Raw genomic sequence first — 12947 nt, 5'->3', positions numbered from 1 at the left:
CAAACAGTTCAGTCATTTTGATATAGTTACACATCTACAGAGCTGTGTATGACTATCAAAATTACAATTACGCTCACAAGCTTTACACTATGTGCGCAACTCAGGACCCGCCTTTTCTCTGTCAACTAATTTGAAGACATTTGTCGTTTAAGTCGTTAGATTAACATCATTTAATTAGTATTCAAAATATTCCTTACCCTAAATACTTTTAACTTCTAACTGCCAAGCAAATAAGAAGGCTTTTGCATGCAGTTATTGTGAAATGTTAAGACTCAATTATAAAATGGCCATTATTATTACACAAAAGCTTATTTTATGAAAATTAAGTGTAGCAATTATGCCTTAGAACAGAGGTCACTACTAAGTGAATTAGGCAGGCACGGTTGCTGTCTTGTCTGGACCTATAACTGATAATTAAAATTAAATAGGTTTTAATAGTTTGTGTGCTTATTTTAACCAGCATTTAACCTTTCCAGACTAAACAGTACAGCTTTTAAAGCACAGGAAACCAATCATATTTTTATACATTACTAAAAGCAGTAAAAGCCAAGCACTTTTAAAGGTGTAATATGATAATTAATTGCATTCATTGTATTGCTGAGTTCTTGTTATTAATAGTTAATCCATTTTTTCTGCATTTCTCAAAATGCTATATTTGAATTGAAGCAACATCTAAACTGTAGTTTGATAAATTTTATGTCTATATAAATGCTGGAGATTTCTTGCAGTGGTGGATTACATAAAAAGAACATATCACTGTCCAACGAAAAACAAACATCTTCATTTTTGTCTATTTTTAGTTAAATACAAACTGTTCCTTACAGTGTGTCAACATTTATTGATGTATGGACCAATAGAAGTTTTGCAAAATGTATTGAAATAAACTCTTGTTACATTTACATCCAATATAATTAAAGAAGGGTTTATCCCTTTTTCTGTAAAGTTGCTGTTTTGGAGATACATGGAGATACAATGGTGTATGCTACTCAGTGATATTAAGAATTAGTATCCTGAGTATTACTGAGCATAAAGGAAAATTGGATATCCAGTTATCTGTGCCACAGAGTGGTCATAAACACAATCTAGCCTAAAACATGGACACATTTCATAAAAATAAATATAATTTTTACAACATAATCACAGAGTATGACACTCTCATAACTAAAAACTTTTTTTGTATCTTAATAAATAGCAGTTCCTTGTTGCAATTTTTACATATACTTATAAACCAATTAAATAATATCTGATATTATTCAATGTACAACTAAGACATCCCTCAAACCGACATCCACTGTAAATGTTGCATCCCTGCACTCTTAACTTTTATTCTTTAAACATAAAACTATTGAACACTGTTACAGGTATCTCACTGTACATTATCCAGTGAGTACAGTGCTGCTTACAACTTTTGCATATATCTGCTTTAACCTGACCCCCTACAAAACATAGCGCTGCCGCTCTCTATCTTACAATGAAGTGGTCTGAAGCACCTTGGTTCCACTTCGATAAGCACACAGGGCCTACGTCCATGTGTGGGCATACGGCATTCTGCGCGAGTGTGTGTGAGAGAGAGAGTACATGTAAGCATATCTCCTCTGCAGGGTGTGAGAGAGGGAGTCCAGTTTTGTCATCCCTGCCTGTAACTGGAGGCAGAGAAGCCTGGGGCTCAGAGATAAGAGCCAGCGCCTGGACAGAGGCTGGACTCAGGCCAAAGCATCGCACAGAAATCCATCACCTTTGAGGTTCAGCGTAGGATCCGGCATTCTGAACGGCACAGTTGTCAATGGCTTGATTCAACTGTTTACAAACCTAGCGCTTTACACAGAGCACTGAGAGCACAGCTCGGTCATGGTCACTACCAGTGATCCACAGCCATATGGTGCCAGAGCCCTGCAGCCAATAAAACAGTCAAAACTGAGAGGAACAGCAGAGCATGAAGGACAAATGCACTCATAAAACACAGGATTGCAGGAAAACATGAAAAAAGTGCAATGAGTCTGAATGCTCAATACCTTTTTAGTTGTGACTAAGTGACTAACTACACATGAATTAAACAAACAATGTTCATTATTTTCCTGTTTAGAATCCTGATTTGTCTTAACATCCAACACAATCTAATTGCTTATTTACCAGATATCGCATGCCATGTGTTGGCAATTAGAACCATGATGCTCGTCATTTCACACAGGATGCTACTCACATGCGTCACATCAGAGCAGCAAAGAGTTATTTCTGAACACATTTCAACGTTCAACCACCATTACATCTCAAAAAGCTTTCTTGGTTTTATTTGGCCGATTTCCAAGTATTGGTTTATTCTTCTTTCATCAATCCAAGGTAAAATACAGGCTATTGCTGGCATGGACTGCGGATACAGGTCACTTTCAAATAAGTTTGGAAGTAAGCACAGTACAGGAAGTACAGAAAGAGTCTGAACCGATAAAAATAATTCAGAGTGAATTGTTTATATAATACAGAATTTAAAATGTGCTTAAATATTAAAGATTATGGTTAAAAAGATGATTCGCAAGATTTATTATAGGTGTGGTCAAAGAAGATTACTTTTTCAAAAGAAAAAAAAGAATCACTCATATCAAAAAAGGTAATTTAGCTTTTAAATTATACACACTCAATACAAAAGCACCAAAAAGTAAATAAATGAAGAAAACAATGTGCTTCAGTTTTTGTCCTCAATTATTACAATTTAAATTTAATCATTAAAATGATGTTTTCTTTTTCTTACACCATACGTTACATAAATAAGACAGTATTCAACAGAATCTGTATAAAAATAATTTAGAAAAAAAAAAAAAAAACAGTCCTTATAACACAACACCCACACAACTCTTGGGCTTGTCTGAACTGGCCACTCTACAACACACTCACTGTAGCCTAACTGGGGCAGTGATGGCGCTTGCAATGCCCTATGGGACTATCTCCAGTGATTTACTCCAACCTTGGGTTGTACTGCCAGCACCAACTGCAGGATATTTCCAGCCTGTTGCCTCATGTTCCCTGACCGGCAAGCACTTGCTCGCTCCAACATGGCCACTCAGCTGCTGACCCCAGTGTGCGGCGATCTAGATTTTTCAACATAAACATATTACTTCAGTACTGCGTATGGTAATAAGGTAACAGCTTAGTGGTCTGTAATGGTCAGAACCATGGAAGTATCTTTCAGGACATAAAAGAGGAGAGCTCCATAACAAATCATACCAGAAACCTGATGCCAACGGGGGAGGGGGGCTTGCAATTCAAGGGCAGTATTTCTCCTGGCAGGGCAGACAGAGTCAGGAGGGTGGGGGTTTGTGGTGTTGAAGGAGATCGGTGATTCTCACCTGCTACTGTTTAACCTTTCAGTGGAAGTTGACAAGCAAACTGCAGCTTTCAGGCAATCACCATTAACTAGACTCATTTACAGTATGTTGTCGTATTTTGGACAATAACTTGGAGCCTTTCTAATGAATAACCATTTATCAACCATTTCTCCCTTTTAGGAAAAATAGTTTTTCTTACTATTTTCTTTACTATCGTAAGTCAATTTATCGTCTTTAAATAAAAAAAAATAAATAAAAAAATAGTCATTAAGTCAAATTGACTTAATGATTAAATCAATGTTTATCAATGCCAGTAACTGCCCAGAAAAACAGAAAAACTGGTTGCTGGCATCAGTAGTGTTTTTTTTCTACCTGTGAATTCCTACAAACTAACATACTGATAACTGCTGTTGTGCTGTTGTATGGCAGTTGGCAACGATCTATCAGTCTCAGCATCAGTGAGAGTAATGTGGTCTGACTTGTCAGTTGACAACAGTGAGGCAGGGTTAAACCTGACCCAGCCTAATATGCTAGCTATTTCAACTGGCTACAACAAGATACAAGAGCAGGATACACCTTTAAGTTCATTTTAATTATTTCATACCTCTTCGTCCAAAAGTGATAAGAAAAACCATGTATTTTAAAAAATGATATAAATAAATAAAAAATAATAAAAAGGTTCTTAAGGGAAAACAACTTACAGCCACCCAGTGGTGACATCAGCATGACTTCTGAATTTAAGGGCAGTATGTCATGCTACGTCAACCTGACTGACAAGAACCAAAGAGGTTCAACAACCGGCTTAGAGACCCATATGTGCAACATGTAACTTTAAGAACATCTCAAGCAGGCAAAGCTTTAAAACAAGACTGCATGTCTAAATGAAGCAACCCCGAACACTCTTCCAGAAGCATCTTGTTTTCCCTCAAGAGCACTCAAACATTCAGGAAACCCAATTCAATTATTTAATCAATTACTAAATCAAATGGTATTGCTTTGGTGGTATGTAAGGCACTACTAAGTGAAAGTGTTGGTAAGCAGGCAGCCCAGCCTACAAGCCACTCCACCTGGGATGTCAATCAAAATGCCCTACCATTGCAATTATTCATTGATTTGCAAGCCAACAGCTGCGAAACAGATCTCCAACAGGCCACACACAGCATAGCAGCCACTGTAAACTACACAGAGCTTCCGCTAGCCACAGCCTGAGATACTTTTCCATCAACTTACCCAAGATGCCTCACTTCAAATTACAGAGCATTTGGAATTTAATTTGTATGTCAGGATTGGGAAAAAAATGGCAAAAAATATATATATTTTATACTACCACAAGCAGTCCAGATTGGAAAAATACTAGAGGTAAAAAATAAAAAAGCTTAAATGCTTCAACTTGAAGTGTGATCGACCAGGAGATACCAAAAGCACCTAAAACTCACATTAAGGCCTTTTTAATAAAATTAAACTGCTGGATTAAATTATAATATTGCAATATTTGTTGTTTATATCGTCATTTTGAAAAAAATACAAAACTCATAAACCAGATGTTTCTATATGTCGGTAATCAAACATGTCACAATATTCATAATAATGCCTTCTTTACACTGAAGCCTGAAAAAAAAAAAAAAAAAAATAGAGAAATAAAATCTGTCTGTCATAAAAATTAAAACAGTGGTAATCATTCTACAGTGTGTATGGTTTTATTTGCCCTAACGAGCATGCTAACATTGCAATGTTGATGGTGAAATGATACATTGTTAAACCTAATAAGTTAAACAATTTTTAAAAAGTCAAAAAAGCCACCAAAACAGCTAGCACATCTTCTAGTTCTCTGAAACACTGTAAGTTTAACCACTTTAAAAAGAAACTTAAAGCCTGAGGCCTAAACTTCAGACAGATTCAGTACCTTTAGCTGTCAACACTAAACAAGTCTGCCATGTTCCTGTAAACGGTCCTCATTTCTTACCCTTCCTTCTTGAACGTCTGTGATGGTCACAGCTCCATGTATCCCAAACACAAGCAGTGGGAGAGAATCAGCAGCCAATGAATGAATCAACAATATCCTTATGGACAGAGACCGTGATGTGGTGTGCTGCGTCCTGTCCTGCGGCTACGACTGTCTCACAGAAGTGACTAGTCCACCGATGACCCTGTAACGCAAGGACCTCGATCAGCTTTCCTCTCTCTCCCTCTCAGCCCCCTCCTCCACCCTTTGCCCTTATATGCCTTCAGCAACTGGCTCCAATTCATCAGTGTCCTTGCTGGTAACTGAGAGGGTGGTTGGGTGTTAGTGCTGGGTTCACAGTAAAGCAGTGTGTCAGATCCCCCGGCCTAAAAGTCCCCCTGTGTGTAGATGTGAAAGCCACACTAAACACAGCGGCAGCTGCTTACACACCTTTTGTTCCAACCCCCACCCCATCCATGCGCCCTGTTTCCCCACCCCTCACATGTGTTATGAGCTTCAGTTCCATGTCTAGAAGTGTTACACATCATTAACTGTCTCTCTCCGAACACATCCAGTCACCCACTCACTCATAACCTCCGCAATATGATTGCTGCTTGAGACGTTCCAGCATATAAATGAAGCCTAACTAGAGCTGTGTATTTTATATGCTCTTGATACCCCCAAAAAGTTTAATTTTATGATTTGTTTTAAGATAATTTAAGTATTTTTGTTGAAAGAAATGTTATAGTGACAAAAAAGCTTAATGTTTTGTATTCATATGCTTCTAGTCATGGACTAGGTTACAGGTTAATAGGTTACATTCATTTTCATGTGTTAACATTTTTAAATATTATTTTCATTGGAAAAAGGAGGATAAAAGAAAGAAATCTAAACAGTAAAACACTTTTCTTTTCCAGAGAGGAGTCCCTTGTGTATGTCTGCATGCTCTCAATTCTGAATAAAATCCTATCGGTCTCACTCAGCCCTCTGCTACCTTAAGTAAAGATCTCGACATCCACTACAGAGGACATTGAACAAAAGCTGCGGTTTGACGGGGTGAAAATGATTTTACATTTTAAAAATTGAACAAATATTTTTACAAACATCTGAAATATCTTCAAAAGAACTGATTGATCAATTATCCCTCTTACTTCCATAAACTGTGAAAGCTGTGATTGCAAAATAAAAATATAGTCCCCATGCTCTGTTGGCCACACCTCCACAATTGAGTCCTATATGAAAAGCCCAAGTACCATAGGACTTAATAATTTTTGATTAACTTAGCTTGCATCATGTCCAATAGAGTGAACAAAAATGATCAGCTAAATCTCATGAGGGTATACACTGTAAGTCTGTATTAGTTTTGTATGTTCAAAAGATCAAAATGCTGTTTCATGGTAGAGAGGTTCTTCCTGGATAAAGCTGTAGTGCATTTAAAGTGCAACACTGCTTTCCGAAGAGGGATTCACAAGCTTGGACCTTTTCTGACCTTGAAACCTCTAAGGGCTTGGAGGGGTATGGGAATTCAGAGGCCGCGAGTTTGTTTAACACTTGTGTCACTGCACAAGACATGCAGTTTCTTCCTGGGCACGAAACATCACATCTGGCAACGTGAACGCTGTAAGAGTTAAACGAACGCTACGCAGGCTGTGAAGCAATTTTCCCGAAAACATAACTTATATGGAGAAGTTCCAGAAAGGAGGAGGAGGGGCTTGTCCTCTCTCGCTTTATCGGCTCGGAAATCTGCCAGTGGTGGGAACAAATATACAAGTGGTCTAAAACACAACAACAGCAAGCCAAAAATCTGAGGTCACAATTACTAGCATAACAAACATCGGTGGTGACGTGGACGTTAACGGACTCGCTCTTCATTTCTCCTCTCCCTCTCTCTTGCTTTCCAGCTTCTCTTTCTTCAATAAAGCTCTGAAGCTCGCCATGTTTTCCACACTGTGCTGGCTCAGAGCCTAATAAGGGGATCTGTGCGTGATTGTGTGTGCTTCTCTTCCGGGCGACATGTTGGCTGTACCGGAGCCGGTATGGCACAGACCCTGCCTATACAGAAGCAGGGCTTACAGAGGAGATGGAGCACTGTGGACCCTTTGCTTTTGTGTACACCATTTAGACACTGGTATGAAATGTAACACTGGGGTAAAGAGCCAGGGATCCAGAGGGAAATGAGTAATCCCTGCCAGTGGTTTTGTGGTTGGTATTCACAGTTCAGCTTTAGGACATCAGTAGATATCTACAGCTTAAATTGCAATATACAACAAATGCCTTTATTAAAGTGAATAAACCTCAGTCTCAGACTCAAAGTCAATAAAGTATGTAATCTGTAAATAATTAACATGATACTAAATGTCCCTAGTTACTCAAATCAATATTGTAGTGGGCATATGATAAAAAATATTATATATTACAATATTTAAAGAAACACTATAATATTTAATGACTTGTAAGAGAGCCATTGCTACTCCAGGTTTGACACACTGCTGCTCAATGTAACTGTGTAATTACTGTAAAGGATAACAAGAACTGTGTGTCAAATTTGTGTTAAATTATGCAAAAATACAGTACTAACCCTGCCCATGTTTTATTTACTTGCGGTGATGACCAGTATCTCCCAGCTTGTCCAGAAAAACGTCCACTCTTTAGTGATGGCTCAAGGCACAAATGACATTTCCTGAATGTGGATGCTTTAAAAGACATTTTCTAACTACGCAAGCATTATCATCACAATATTCTGACACTAGTAGCAGGGGACTAAAACACTATCCAAATATTGTCCCATAGTTATCATAGTTAACAATTCTTCCAATTAAACACAACTAATAATGCTCTTTGTAATGAAACATGCTGTCGGTCAGTAATCATTATTCATGGACATAACCTTAATATGCTTAGAAAAAAATCTATTTCTCATATGGACAATGTAAAAAGTCACTACAACAGTGGTTGTACTAGAACCTTAAACAATATCTGGAGAAAATTCAAGAACTATTTACAATAGAAATGTACAGGTATAGAAACACATTTCTGTGGCAAAAAGGAATAAAATGACAATTGACAAAAAAAACAAAAAAAAACAACAACAAATGAACCATGAAGAGGTTATAAGACCAAACCCTAAGCTAGAGGTTTATTTTAATAATTCATTTTATTGTGACACATTATATCTTTTTCTAAGCTTACCGTGGACAGTTCTTAAAGATCACTGAGCAACTTTAAATTTCATTACAGAAACTAACATTAATCATGTTTAGTTAGATTAAGTGCAGCATATTTTGAACATAAATTACTGTACTAAGTATAAGAGAGTAATTGAACAGCAGTTTTTAAAAACCTCTTACTTCTGATGCATTTTGTCTAATGGTCAAAATATGACAAATACTGTAGATTGAGCAAATGATTCTCATAAATAAATATTGTGATTATATATATATATTAACCATACTGATGACCACTCCCCGATCTTAGGCTTTGAGAGGCTTTGTCAGAAAAGTACATTAAGAGTATCTCAGGTTTTCTGCTGTTTGCATGGCTGCTCAATTATCAGTGATTGTCAGTGCAAAAGAAAGGACATAACCTGCACAACTGGCCTGAGCACTTAGAGATAATAAGCTGGGGTTTCACCAGATTAAAGAACCACCAGAAATTTTCACCTTCTGAGATCATGTGTCATCTTAATAATTACCTGTAGTTGCACCAGTCTCCTAAATATCAAATGTCAGCTTTACAAAATAAGGCTTGTGTACATTTCTTTACATTTCAGCCAATCAATCTTGTGTTTAACACGTGTTTAGTATGAGGGGTGATGGTGGTCACAGCTCTGTTCTGAGAGCCATCACCTGTTTGTGTGGCCCCCTCAGTCACTTAGACTGGGCTGGATCTGGAGGGGCTAGCTGATCTCGACCACCAGCTGTTGCTGCGTGGGTAAAAGACAGGGTTTTGGTGTTAAATAAACACATTTCAAAAGGTATTTTGTTGTTCAGAAGTCACCTCAGCCCACACACACGCAAATGAGACACCACCCCCCCTTCACCACTACCTTACCACAATTCCGCTCTGCTCCTTTTATCTCACTCACACTCACACACGCACACACACACACAGACATAACACACACACACACATTCTCAAAAACAGCTGACGTTTTAACAGGCCCCCAGCAGCTGACAGGCTACAGGTGTGTGAGAGCAGAGGCTCTTTAACCCTATATATTCCTAAAAAGGGCCCAGATACAGCACCACCTCCTCCCCAAGACCCCTGCCTGCAAATCACACTTCCCCAACAATTCTCCTACAGTGACGTACCTGCAGTGGCATGCATGTTCTCTTACACACACACCAACACACACGACCCTGCACCTGTTGGTACCTCACAACCTCTCTGTGATAAAAGCTGGGCTAAAGGACATTTTGCTCCTGTCAGCCGTTTTGTCTTGCTCAAGCACAACTTTGGAAGATGCCTTCCCTGACCTCCCAGCATATGCTTCTGTTCACAGAGCAACACACTGAATTTAGCAAACAAGTCACATACACACCTATGGTTCAGGAATTCAAATGGCCCCCCATGTCTAGCTCTCTCTCTCTTTCTCTACAGCTTCTAAAGGTGTGACCTGATAAGCACCGAGTTAAAGTGCATCATTACTGTATTAAAAACAAAGCCAGCAGCATGCAAACATTACTTTTATTTATGTTTTGTTTTTCATATTAGTTTGTACAGTTACTGAAGATGAGAATCTATGTGATTAGTCTATGGTTCACTTCTGGATGGAGTGGCAAAACAAAACATCCCAATGATACTTATTTTTTTTCTGACCACTGATAAAGTTGATTATATTCATTGGTCCGCAAAAGGGCAAGTTACATATTAATACAGCCTTTGGACCTGGCTCAAACAGCAACGATGGAACAGGACTTCTAAAGTCAGCACTAAAGTCACACTACTTAAATTGGCTAAATGATGTGGGAATGAGAATAAACCTAAACAATAGCAGCAGCCTGATTAAAACTTAGTGTATTAAAACAAAGCAATATTAGCCAAACTTCTGACAATCACAATACACGGCATGTATAGACACTATAATGGACATATGCATGTATTGGGACACCTAGAGGAGCTTTAATTATCTCCCATTCTAAATCCACCGGCATTAATATGAAGTTGGTCTGCCAAGTGTTTGTGCACTAACAAAACAGAATGGAAAAGGGTTAAATTCCAAAAAATGTGGAAGTGTCAGATTTTTGTTAACACTGACACACTAAGCTTCAAAGGCCTTCTGTAACTTTTTAAGTGTTTAATTTTTTACATCATACACAGACACACAGACAGACACAAATTAAAAGTTACCTTTACCCACTCACTAACGAACACTCAGCACAAGCGTCCAGTTTGTATAAATCAATGATTATTCTCCCATCAGTTGTCAAAAGCCTATCTAAACATGTCTCCACAATGCTTCCCCAGAACTGACTGGCACATTTGTGCTCCCAGATATTTGGTGGACATACTGAGAGACAGGTTTCAGGTCTCATTGGTCGGGCAATTACTTGTTCTGCCTCCATAAAAAAAGTTGAGACTATAAGTCTATAAAGTAGATTCTGGGTTCAAGGTCTCCATTCTGCTTGTTTCAATAACACTCAATAACAATGTCAGTAGTCCATGTGATCTAAAGTTTAACCACATAAATGTAGTATGTAGAAAAAATTCTTTTTAACCAATATTTTACAAATTTCATAAAGAATTCTTATGGGAATCCAAGTAATGACAGCTTACTTCTGGGAAGGCTTTCTATAAGAGTTTGACACATTGGACAAGAGGACTGGGTTCGCCACCTCTGTTCTAGTTTATCCCAAAGGTGTTCACTGGGGTCGATGGGGGTGAGGTCAGGGCCCTCTGTGGGCTACTCAAGTTCTTCCACACTAAACTCTTCTAGGCCACACCTGGCGTCAGAACTGTTCTATTGGCAACAATTCTCAACAGGGACAAGACAAGCCGTTTCTGTACACATTTGCAACTTAAAGTAGCTGTAACATTGGGATAAATAGTGTATGAGCTAAAGATTGCAAATTCGGAAGTAATGTTTTTTATAAAACTGCATTTTTACTGCAGCTCCACACTACTTAATTCATCACAACTACCATAAATGCTTAAACTAGCTCTAGCCATTAGAGTTGCACGGTGTACCGAAGGTTCGATTCTTTTTCGATACTACGTCATCACAAACGATTCGGTTCTTTAGCGTTCGATGCTTTCGATACTGTATATAGCCCAGTCACTAGCTTCAAATGAGTCAAATTAGTAGGCGCGATTTGATTCAGTTCATAAGAAAACTGATTCACACCGCAGCAGTCGGTGTGGCAGGATTCAGATAAACTTAGTGTTCTGAACAAATGAATCGATTCTCGTGTGAATCGATTCATTTGACTCGGTTGAGAGCGACACACGCACGCGCAAGCCAGCAGAGCAGCAGCGAGTCTCTCGTCCGCGGCTTGTGGACAAAACGGGCGCGAGGAGTGAAGTGTGGGCAAATTTTGCTTACATCGCTGATGAAGAAGGGAATCCGACCAACACCACAAACCCAGTTTGTAAACGGTGTTATAAGTCTATCCAGTGCAGAGGAGTAGAGCTTAGATTCTCTGCCCGAACCCGAACTGACCCGAGGCACGTTCGGGCCGAGATTTCCCACCACATTCCTCGGGCCGGGTCGGGTTCGGGCTCCAGAAAATAGTCTGAGATGTAGGCATCTGTTTTTTATTTATATTTTTATTTTTAAATAAAATAACGAAAATAACGAAAACTGAAAGTGAAACTAAACTACTTTATTTATTAGCGCTGTTTTCACTCCCGCAGTTGTACAGCGGGGGGTGTTGTGCCGATTCTGTCCGCGAAGCGGGAGTCGGATTCAGTAGCGGATTCGGCACAAGCGTGGCGGCACCTCGCGGTCCGCTGTGTTAGTTGTAACCGCTCGCGCTAGCCGCAAAATACGACAGAAAACACTGAGAGCTGCAGACTTATGTGTGGGACTAGAATATGAGCACGAGGAGATCAAAGAGAACCTTTACCTGTGAGTAGCTCACATCAGAACACGCAAATCTCTCTCTCTCACTCTTGCTGTCTCTCTCTGTCTCTCTCTCTCGTACGTGAACGCCTCCGCGTTTGACTTCCAGAACTGTGTTTAGCTGTTCTTAAAAATCATTTTAATTAAATAATAGTTCTATGCTTCTATGTTACAGTATTATTTAACATAATTCTGATCATATTTCGCTCATTCAAACAGCCCGAAAACAGCCAGGATGTTCACGTTTTCGCGTTTCCATTGCAAATCTGTGGTCAGGCACATAGCCTGCTTGATCGTTACACTGAACATGGGCTTATTAAAAACGGTAAACGGTTGATTAATAAAACGGAGCAGTGAGTGTTAAAATGAACATAACATTGTAATGTTCTTCTGTCTCTTTATTTTCCTTATTCAGAACTTAACTTCTGCCCGCCCGTCAGGTTCACATAGTCAGGCTACCATTACCTCTGGTTTTAGTTTTAGTTTTTAGGAAGTGTTTAGATAATTATGTTATAGTTAAGGTTATAATAACGAAACTTGTTTTTTGTTCAAATGTTTCATTTTAGAATCAAAGCGTTTGCACCGATTGTTCAGTGTTCAATCCAGTTCAGTCAAAAATAAACATTTT

General features: G+C 38.8%; 1 protein-coding gene across 12 annotated transcripts in view; it reads right to left on the bottom strand.

The window, feature by feature from the left end:
* mef2d (myocyte enhancer factor 2d) overlaps positions 1-12947 on the bottom strand; it is a 68367-nt gene that overhangs the window by 42863 nt on the left and 12557 nt on the right. Inside the window, exon 1 of one of the 12 annotated variants that reach the window (XM_049480048.1) lies at positions 5281-5674. The exons of the other annotated variants lie outside the window; for them this stretch is intronic. The gene's annotated coding sequence lies outside the window, so the exon portion shown is untranslated. Of the gene's footprint in view, positions 1-5280; positions 5675-12947 lie in introns of those variants that run through there. 12 annotated transcript variants of the gene reach the window in all.

Source organism: Astyanax mexicanus, chromosome 6 (genome assembly GCF_023375975.1).
Source record: "Astyanax mexicanus isolate ESR-SI-001 chromosome 6, AstMex3_surface, whole genome shotgun sequence".
NCBI lineage: Eukaryota > Metazoa > Chordata > Actinopteri > Characiformes > Acestrorhamphidae > Astyanax > Astyanax mexicanus.
Note: the sequence above shows the minus strand (reverse complement) of the source record. Positions and strands in the feature narration are given on the sequence as shown.